The sequence below is a fragment of the Trachypithecus francoisi genome, unplaced genomic scaffold (genome assembly GCF_009764315.1).
Source record: "Trachypithecus francoisi isolate TF-2019V2 unplaced genomic scaffold, Tfra_2.0 Lachesis_group11, whole genome shotgun sequence".
NCBI lineage: Eukaryota > Metazoa > Chordata > Mammalia > Primates > Cercopithecidae > Trachypithecus > Trachypithecus francoisi.
In genome coordinates this window covers 84,746,846-84,757,701 of record NW_022681456.1, presented here as the reverse complement: position 1 = coordinate 84,757,701, position 10,856 = coordinate 84,746,846, and the positions used below count along the sequence as shown (strand labels likewise).

The 10,856-nt window shown below is 43.4% G+C and overlaps 1 pseudogene; it reads left to right on the top strand.

Annotated features, from left to right (window-relative positions):
• The first annotated feature begins 7,464 nt into the window (after positions 1–7,464).
• On the top strand, positions 7,465–10,178 carry LOC117090875 (annotated as a pseudogene).
• Positions 10,179–10,856: the final 678 nt, after the last annotated feature.

The window sequence follows — 10,856 nt, the reverse complement described above, 5'->3', positions numbered from 1 at the left end:
TAACCTTGTCAGACAAATATACAAAAAAGATAATTTTTACTAATGAACAAGGCCAGGCATAGTGGTTCATGCCTGTAATCCCAGCACTTTGAGAGGCCAAGGCGGACGAATCACTTGAGGCCAGGAGTTCGAGACCAGCCTGACCAACATGGTGAAACCCTGTCTCTACTAAAAATAAAAAAATTAGGCCAGCCACAGTGGTTTATGCCTGTAATCCCAGCACTTTGGGAGACTGAGGCAGGTGGATCACCTGAAGTCAGAAGTTCAAGAGCAGCCTGGCTAACATGGTGAAACCCCCATCTCTACTAAAAATACAAAAATTAGGCACGATGGTGGGTGCCTGTAATCCCAGCTACTCAGGAGGCTGAGGCAGGAGAATTGCTTAAACCCGGGAGGCTGAGGTTGTGGTGAGCTGTGGTCCCACCACTGTGCTCCAGCCTGAATGACTAAGCAAGACTTTGTTTCAAAATAAAAAAATACAAATACAAAAATTAGCCAGGCGTGGTAGCATGCACCTGTAGTCCCAGCTATTCAGGATACCGGGGCATGAGAATTGCTTGAACCTGGGAGGCAGAGGTTGCAGTGAATTGAGACTGCACTGCTGCACTCCAGCATGGGCAACCGAACAAGACTGTGTCTCAAAAAAAAAAAAACATAAAAATGTAGAGATAGGGTTTCACCACGTTGCCCAGGCTGTTCTCAAACTCCTGGGCTCAAGGAATCCACCCGTCTCAGCCTTCTAAAGTGCTGGGATTACAGGTGTGAACCATGGTGCACAGCCCTCAGCATTTTTTTTTTTTTTTGAGACAGTCTTGATCTGTCGCCCAGGCTAGAGTGCAGTGGTGTGATCTCAGCTCACTGCAACCTCCACCTCCCAGATTCAAGCAATTCTCCTGCTTCAGCCTCCCAAGTAGCTGGGACTATAGGCACCTGCCACCACGCCCAGCTAATTTTTGTATTTTTTGTAGAGATGGAGTTTCAACATGTTGGCCAGGCTGGTCTCGGACTCCTGACCTCAAATGATCCACCCACCTTGGCCTCTCAAAGTGCTGGGATTACAGGTGTGAGCCACCATGCCCGACCCACCTGCATTCTTAAAGAAAAGTAATTCCAACCAAGAATTTCATATCCTGCCAAACTAAACTTCATAATTGGGCCAGGCGTAGTGGCTCATGTCTGTAATCCCAGCACTTTACTGTCCCCGCCAACATGGTGAAACTATGTCTCTACTAAAAATACAAAAATTAGCTACAAAAATTAGACCTACAAAAAGACATAGACAACACACAATAATATGAGCATAGTGGCTTGTACCTATAGTCCCAGCTACTTGGGAGGCTGAGGCAGGAGAATCGCTTGAACTTGGGAGCAGAGGTTGCAGTGACCTAAGATTGTGCCATTGCACTCCAGCATGATGACAGAGTGAAAACTCCGTCTCAAAATAAATAAATAAATAAATAAATAAATAAATAAATAAATAAATAAAATAAACTTCATAATTGAAGGAGAAATACAAGCTTTTCCAGACAAGCAAGTGCTAAGGGAATTTACTACCACTAAGCTAGCCTTACAAGAGATCCTTAAGGGAGTTCTAAACATGGAAATAAAAGAACAATACCTGCTACCACAAAAATACACTTAAGTGCATAGCTGACAGATTCTATAAAGCAACTGCATAATAGAAACTACAAAGCAACCAGCTAATAACTTCATGATAGGATCAAAACCTCACATATCAATATTAACCTTGAATGTAAACAGTCTAAATGGCCCACTTAAAAGGCACAGAGCTGCAAGTTGGATGAAAAAAGCAAGACTTGCCTGTCTGCTGTCTTCAAGAGGCCCGTCTTACACATAATGATACCAACAGGCTCAACATAAAGGGTTGGAGAAAGATCACACAAATGGAAAACAAAAAAGAGCAAGGGTCACTATTCTTAGATAAAACAGACTTTAATCCAACAAAGTTTTTTTTTTTTTTAAAGGACAAAGAACGGCATCACATAATGATAAAGGAAGCTTGTCCAACCTGTGACCCATGGGCTGCATGCAGCCCAGGACAGCTTTGAATGCAGCCCAACACAAATTCATAAACTGTCTTAAAACATTATGAGGTTTTTTAATGATTTTTTTTTTTTTTAGCTCATCAGCTATTGTTTGTGTTAGTGCATTTTCTGTTTGAGCCAAGACAATTCTTCTTCCAGTGTGCTCCAGGGAAGCCAAAAGATTGGATGTCCCTTTCAGATAAAGGATTCAATTCAATAAGAAGACTTAACTATTCTAAATATATATGCACCCAACATTGGAGCACCTAGATTCATAAAACAAGTATTTCTAGACCTACAAAAAGACATAGACAACACACAATAATATTGGGAGACTTTAACACCCCAATGACAGCGTTAGACAGATCATCAAGGCAAAATACTAACAAAAAAATTCAGGACTTAAATTCGACACTTGACCAATTGGACCTAATAGACATTTACAGAATACTCCAAGCATCAACCTCAGAATATACATTCTTCTCATCTGAACACAGTACGCACTCCAAGATCAACCACATGTTTGGCCATAAAGCAAGTCTCAATAAACTCAAAAAAATCAAAATCATACCAACCATATTCTCAATCCGCAGTGGAATAAAAATAGAAATCAAAACAAGAAGATCTTCAAAACCACACAATTACATAGAAATTAAACAATTTGGCCGGGCACGGTGGCTCAAGCCTGTAATCCCAGCACTTTGGGAGGCCGAGACGGGTGGATCACGAGGTCAGGAGATCGAGACCATCCTGGCTAACACGGTGAAACCCCGTCTCTACTAAAAAAAAAAATACAAAAAATTAGCCGGGCGAGATGGCGGGCGCCTGTAGTCCCAGCTACTCGGGAGGCTGAGGCAGGAGAATGGCGTAAACCCGGGAGGCGGAGCTTGCAGTGAGCCGAGATCGTGCCACTGCACTCCAGCCTGGGTGACAGAGCGAGACTCCGTCTCAAAAAAAAAAAAAAAAAAAAAAAAAGAAATTAAACAATTTACTCCTGAATGACTTTTGGGTAAGCCATAAAATTAAGGCAGAAATCAAAATATTCTTTGAAATAAATGAAAACATTCCAAGAGGAATGTTTATAGCACTAAATGCCTACCTCAAAAAGTTAGATCTCGGCCAGGTGTGGTGGCTCACGCCTGTAATCCCAGCACTTTGGGAGGCCCAGGTGGGCAGATCACGAGGTCAGGAGATCGAGACCATCTTGGCTGATATGGTGAAACCCTGTCTCTACTAAAAATACAAAAAATTAGCTGGGCATGGTGGCAGGCACCTGTAGTCCCAGCTACTCAGGAGGCTGAGGCAGGAGAATGGCATGAACCCGGGAGGCAGAACTTGCAGTAAGCCCAGATCACGCCACTGCACTCCAGCCTGGACGACAGAGCAAGACTCCGTCTCAAAAAAGAAAAAAAAAATTAGATCTCAAATTGGCTGGGTGCAGTGGCTCATGCCTGTAATCCCAGAACTTTGGGAGGCCAAGGCGGGCAGATCACTTGAACTCAGGAGTTCAGACCAGCCTAGGCAACATGGAAAAACCCCATCTCTACAAAAAATACAAAACTTAGCGAGGCATGGTGGCACGTACCTGTAGTTCCAGCTACTTGGGAGGCTGAGGCGGGAGGATCACTGAGTCCAGGGAGGTCAAGGCTGCAGTGAGCTGTGATCACGCCACTGCACTCCAGCCTGGGTGACAGAGTGAGACCTTGTCTCAAAAAACCAAAAACAAAATAAAACAGAACTGGCCGGGTGTGGTGGCTCACACCCATAATCCTAGCACTTTGGGAGGCCCTAGTGTGTGGATCACCTGAGGTCAGGAGTTCAAAACCAGCCTGGCCAACATGGTGAAACCCCGTCTCTACTAAAAATACAAAACATTAGCCAGACATGGCAACGGGTGGCTGTAATCCCAGCTACTTGGGAGGCTGAGGCAGGAGAATCGCTTCAACCTGGGAGGTGGAGGTTGCAGTGAGCCGAGATTGTGCCGTTGCACTCCAGCCTGGGCAATAAGAGTGAAACTCTGTCTCAAAAAATAAAAAAATTAAAAAACAAAACAAAACAGAACTACCATTCAACCCAGCAATCCCATTACTGGGTATATACCCAAAAGAAAATAAATCGTTTTACCAAAAAGACACCTGTACTCATATCCACCACAGTGCCATTTACAATAGCAGAAACATGGAATCAACTCGATTCCATGATATGACCATCAACAGTGTTTTGGATAAAGAAAATGTGGTCCATACATACCATGGAATACTAGATAGCCGTAAAAAAGAATGAAACAATGTCCTTTGCAACAACATGGATGCAGCTGGAGGCCATTATCCTAAGCAAATTAATGCAAGAATAGAAAACCAAATACCATGTGTTCTCACTTATAAGTGGGAGCTAAACATTGGATACTTATGGCCAGAAAGATGGCAACAAAAGACACTGGGGCGTACTGGAAGCGGGAGGGAGAAAAGGAGGAAAGGGCTGAAAAACTAACTATTGGGCATTATGCTCAGTTTCTGGGTGATGGGATCAATCATGCCCCCAACCACAACATTCACGCAATATACCCATGCAGCAAACCTGCACACGGACCCCCTGAGTCTGAAGTAAAAGTTGTGGGAGCTAAGCTATGAGGACACAAAGGCATAAGAATGATACAGTGGACTTTGGGGACTCAGGGGAAAGAGTGGGAGGGCGGTCAGGGATAAAAGACTACACATTGGGTACAGTGTACACTGCTCAGGTACACTTAAAGGTGCACTTAAATCTCAGAAATCACCACTAAATAACTTACTTATATAACCAAACGCGATCTGTTTCCCAAAAACCTATTGAAATTTTTTTTTTTTTTTTGAGGCGGAGTCTCGCTCTGTCGCCCGGACTGGAGTGCAGTGGCCAGATCTCAGCTCACTGCAAGCTCCACCTCCCGGGTTTACACCATTCTCCTGCCTCAGCCTCCCGAGTAGCTGGGATTACAGGCGCCCGCCACCTCACCCGGCTAGTTTTTGTATTTTTAGTAGAGACGGGGTTTCACCGTGTTAGCCAGGATGGTCTCGATCTCCTGACCTCGTGATCCGCCCATCTCGGCCTCCCAAAGTGCTGGGATTACAGGCTTGAGCCACCGTGCCCGGCGAAATTTTTAAAAATTAAAAAAAAATTATGATCACAATTACAAATGGAAAAAACAAAGCTGAAATTATTTAAAAACAACAACAAAAGAAAATGAATTGAAAGGTACTGACTAAAATAAAAAGTATTTGCAAACATGTATTTGATAAAGGAGTTGTATCCAGAATATATAAAGAGCTACTATAACTCAACAAGAAGACAAACAACCCAAGAGTCAAATACACACATCACGAAAGAAGTTATACAAATGGGCTGGGCACAATGGCTCGGGCCTGTAATCCCAGTACTTTGGGAGGCTGACGTGGGTGGATCATGAGGTCAGGAGTTTAAGACCAGCCTGACCAATATGGTGAAACTCCATCTCTACTAAAAATACAATAATTAGCCGGGTGTGGTGGCACGTGCCTGTAGTTCCAGCTACTTGGGAGGCTGAGGCAGGAGGATCACTTGAGTCCAGGGAAGTCAAGACTGCAGTGAGCTGTGATCGTACCACTGCACTCCAGCCCAGGTGACAGAGCAAGACTGTCTCAAGAAAAAAAAAAAGAAAATATACAAATGGCGAATAAGCACATAAAAAGATTCTCAACTTATTAGTCATTGCATTAGGGAAATGCAAGTTAAAACCATGAGATCCCAACTCTGATAAGAATGAGTCAGATGATAAAAAGTGTGACAATAGCCGGGTGCGGTGGCTCAAGCCTGTAATCCCAGCACTTTGGGAGGCTGAGACGGGCAGATCACAAGGTCAGGAGATCGAGACCATTCTGGCTAACATGGTGAAACCCTGTCTCTACTAAAAAATACAAAAAACTAGCCGGGTGAAGTGGCAGGCGCCTGTAGTCCCAGCTACTCGGGAGGCTGAGCCAGGAGAATGGCGTAAACCCGGGAGGCGGAGCTTGGAGTGAGCTGAGATCCGGCCACTGCACTCCAGCCTGGGTGACAGAGCGAGACTCCGTCTCAAAAAAAAAAAAAAAAAAAAAAGTGTGACAATTCCAAGTGTTGAGGAAGATGTTGGGAAAGTGAAACCCTCATATGGTGTATTGCCAGTGGGAATGTACAGCCACTTTGGAAGAGTTTGGCAGGTTTTTTTTTTTTTTTTTTTTTGAGATGGAGTCTCGCTCTGTTGCCCAGGCTGGAGTGCAGTGGCACGATCTCAGCTCACTGCAAGCTCCGCCTCCTGGGTTCATGCCATGCTCCTGCCTCAGCCTCCCAAGTAGCTGGGACTACAGGTGCCTGCCACCATGCCTGGCTAATTTTTTTGTATTTTTAGTAGAGAGAGGGTTTCACCAAGTGTTAGCCAGGATGGTCTTGATCTCCTGACCTCGTGATCCGCCTGCCTCGGCCTCCCAAAGTGCTGAGATTATAGGCGTGAGCCACTGCACCTGGCTGGCAGGTTTTTTTAATTTTAATTTTTTGAGATGTAGTCTCGCTCTTGTCGCACAGGCTGGAGTGCAATGGCACAATCTCAGCTCACTGCAACCTCTGCCTCCCAGGTTCAAGTGATTCTCCTTCCTCAGCCTCCTGAGTAGCTGGGATTACAGGCATGCACCGCCATGCCTGGCTAATTTTTGTATTTTTAGTAGAGACGTGTTTCACCATGTTGGCTAGGCTGGTCTCGAACTCCTGACCTCAGATGATTCACCTGCCTTGGCCTCCCAAAGTGCTGGGATTACAGGCGTGAGCCACTGCACCCGGCCAGCAGGTTTTTAAAAAAATATGCATTAGCATATAGCCCAGCAATCCCACTCCTAAGCATTTAAATATTTATTATAAAACATATGTCCACACATAAATCTATACAGAAGTATTGATAAACCTGAAAACAACCCAAACACAACAGTCCGTCAACTGGCGAATGGATAAACAAATTGTAGTATGTCCGTGTGATGAAATATACCACTTCACATGACAAAGGAATGAACTACTGACACGTGCAATGACATGGAAAATTTCAAAAGCATTATACTAATGAAAGAAGACAGACATAAACTCCTACAAACTATATAATTCCACTTATATGAAATTCTAGGAAGGCAAAACAATAGTGATAGAAACCAGATCAGTAGATGCCAGAAGCCAGGTTAGGAGGGAGGAGACTGACAGCAAAAGGGCATAAAGGTTTTTGAGTAAAGGAAATGATGATGGTGATGGTCACATGACTGGATACATCTGTGAAAATTCATTGTATTGTACATTTAAAATTGCTGAATTTTATTATATGTAAATTATACCTCAATAAAGTTGATTTTTTAAAAATGCAATGTTTTGTAATGCTCGAGACTGTGGAGGGATTATGGGTAGCCAGGGCAAACGGCTAGCAATTAGGAAGATACTGGAAGGTGTTAGGAAATAACTCTTCCTCCTTTGTCAGTGGTGAGTCTCCTTTATTTGCATACCCTTTTCCCCTGAGACTGGGATGTTCCCTTTGTAGACATTAGTCCTTCTTAGCCCCTCTCACGTGAGCAGATTGGTGGCCTGTTACAACACCTTCACCACAGTACAAAGGCCATAGTTTGGTGATCACTAGCCCGGGAGAGATGTTTACAAACTTTAAGACAAACAAACAAACAAACAAAAAATCACCCAACCCCTTCTCAAGCAAAGCTTTATGCAGACCCTCACTAACCAAAACAAAAGCAATATTTTGGCCAGACATGGTGGCTAACGCCTATAATCGCAGCACTTCGGGAGGCCAGGGCAGACAGACGGCTTGAGCCCAGAAGTTTGAGACCAGCCTGGGCAAAATGGTGAAACCCCATCTCTACAAAAAATACAAAAATTAGGCAGTGTGGTAATACATGCCTGTAGACCCAGCTACTCAGGAGGCTGAGGTGGGAGGATCACCTGAGCCTGGAGGCAGAGGCTACAAGGGAGCCAAGCCACACCACTGCACTTTAGCCTGCATCGCAGAATGAGACCCTGTCTCAAAAAAAAAGCAATATTTTATTAGTACACATTTACACAATAAGCTTAATTTCATGATATCTTTCTATTATAAAGTCATTTAATGTCAACAAGCCTATTTTCATGAACCCAGAAATTTGATATTCATATGTATATGTTTAAACTACTGTTTTAAAACCAGTTAAAATATACTTAAAGTTTCTGGGTAAAAAATGGTAGATTGAACATGAGCATCCAAATTTGTCCACTGAAAACCCATGTAGCAAAGGGATTTTTAAAGGCATAAATCCATAAGGACAGGGAAACAGGAGAAGAGATAAGAGCAAAATATTTTCAGAAGTGGAAACCAGATGGATGAGAGGTTACTCACTTACACTAGAGAAGGATAGATCCTAAGGCAGTGGCAGAACTATATGGCAAACGGAATTGGTTGTGCCAGACCAGAGATGGGCAGTCTCCTCTGTCGGACCACCCTGAGAAAAAAAACCTAGGAATGCTGACATCAGAAGTTCCCAGCCAGATCACTGTGCAAAGAAGCTCATGACTGGCCGGGTGTGGTGGCTCATGCCTGTAATCCCAGCACTTTGGGAGGCTGAGGTGGGCAGGTGATCAAGACCATCCTGGCCAACATGGTGAAACCCTGTCTCTACTAAAAATACAAAAATTAGCTGGGCGTGGTGGCACGTGCCTGTAATCCCAGCTACTTGGGAGGCTGAGGCAGAAGAATTGCTTGAACCGGGGAGGCGGAGGTTGCAGTGAGCTAAGATCGCGCCACTGTACTCCAGCCTGGCAACAGAGTGAGACTCCGTCTGAAAAAAAAAACAAAACAAAAAAAAAGAAGCTCATGACTGACAAGCCCATCCATCTACCATCTACCACCTGAACAGACAGAGAACAAATGCTTCCAGTCAGCTTTTAGGTGACCTACCCATCCTTAAGTGTCAGCAGACAACCAAGGTTTCTAAGACCTCCAAGAAAAGAATCTAATATAGAAGACAGAGACCAAAACAACAGAAAAAGAAATTTGGAGCAGCGATTATGCAGAGAAACAAAAATGACAGAACTATCAGTAACAGCTTCTGAGATAAGATAACCCTGAAATAAAATATGCTATAAAAAGAACAATTCAGAGAATAAAAATAAAGTGAAAGTGATTAAAACCTTTAAAAGATGGAAAAACTCAGAAGAAGAATGGAAAGATAAAGTGGAGGAAATCTCCCAAAAAATGAAGTAAAAAAGATGCAAAGCTAGAGAGAAAAATAAGAAATTAGAAAGACCAGTTCAACAGGTCCATCATCCAAGTAATAGGAGATCAAAAAGAAAGAATAGAGAAAATAGGAAGAAATCACCAATAGAATAATTCAAGATTATTCCCCAAAAGTGAGGGGCACTCAGTGCCCAGCACAATGGAAGATAGTAGCCACTCACCAAGACATATCACTGCAATTTCAGAACATTAGAAACAAGTTCAGAGAGGGGGAAAGTCACCTAGAAAGGACAAGGAATTAAAAGGCTTCAGACTTCTCATTCTCCATAGAAGTGTCAGAAGCTAGAAGACCATGTAGCAATGCCTTCATAATTCTGAAGGAATTTTGTACCCAGCCAAACAACCAAATCCAAGGGTCACAGTTGAAAAATGACAATAGCAAACATGCAAAATTCCACAATAATTTACTCTTCCCTTTCTCAGGAAGCTTCTGGATGATGGTCTCCTCCAAAAAGCAGGAGTATTACAAATCAAGAAAAACACGGGCACAGGTGCGGATCAGAAGCGTGAGGGGGTTTTCTCGCTCTAGGGAGATTATTCAAGCAATCACTGTGTCAGCAGACACAAATGTTTCCCTTTCTTCGTATGATGAAGATGAGGGATCCAAACTTATTTGAAAAGCTAAAGAGGCACCATTCATCCCCACTGGAATGGCAGGTTTTGCAGCAATTGTTGCATATGGATTATACAAATTGAAGAGCAGAGGAAATACTAAAATGTTGCATCATCTGATCCACATGTGTGTGGCAGCCCAAGGCTTTGTTGAAGGAGCAATGACTGTTGGTATGGGCTATTATTCCATGTATCGGGAATTCTGGGCAAAACCTACACCTTAGAAGAGATGCTATCTTGGTCTTGTTGGAGGAGTTTGCTTTAGTTAGACATCTCTTCTTTTTTTTTTTTTTTTTTTGAGATAGAGTCTCGCTCTGTTGCCCAGGCTGGAGTGCAGTGGCACAATCTCACTCACTGCAACCTCTACCTCCCGAGTTCAAGCAATTCTCCTGCCTCAGCCTCCTGAGTAGCTGGGATTACAGGTGCTCGCCACCACACCCAGCTAATTTTTGTATTTTTTTTTTAGTAGAGACAGGGTTTCACCACATTGGCCAGGTTGGTCTCATACTCCTAACCTCAGGTGATCCACCCACCTTGGCCTCCCAAAGTGCTGGGATTACAGGCATGAGCCACCACGCCCACATCTCATTATTGAAGCTACATATTAATGCTGAAAATAAACTATTCGAGTGGGTTCAGCTGATAACACGGCATTGTGAATACTGGCTTCCTTTCTTGCAGGCTTGATTTGCCTGGTGACTGAATTACTAGTGACTAGTTTACTAACTAGGTCATTCAGGAGAGCCAAATTAATACAAAAGAAACATGTCACCTAAATGATGGTGTTGAAATGTCCACCTTCTTAAACTGTTAAGATAAAATTAGTTCTAAAGAAGATAGCACTCAAGCCTGTAATCCCAGCACTCTGGGAGGCCGAGATGGGCGGATCACAAGGTCAGGAG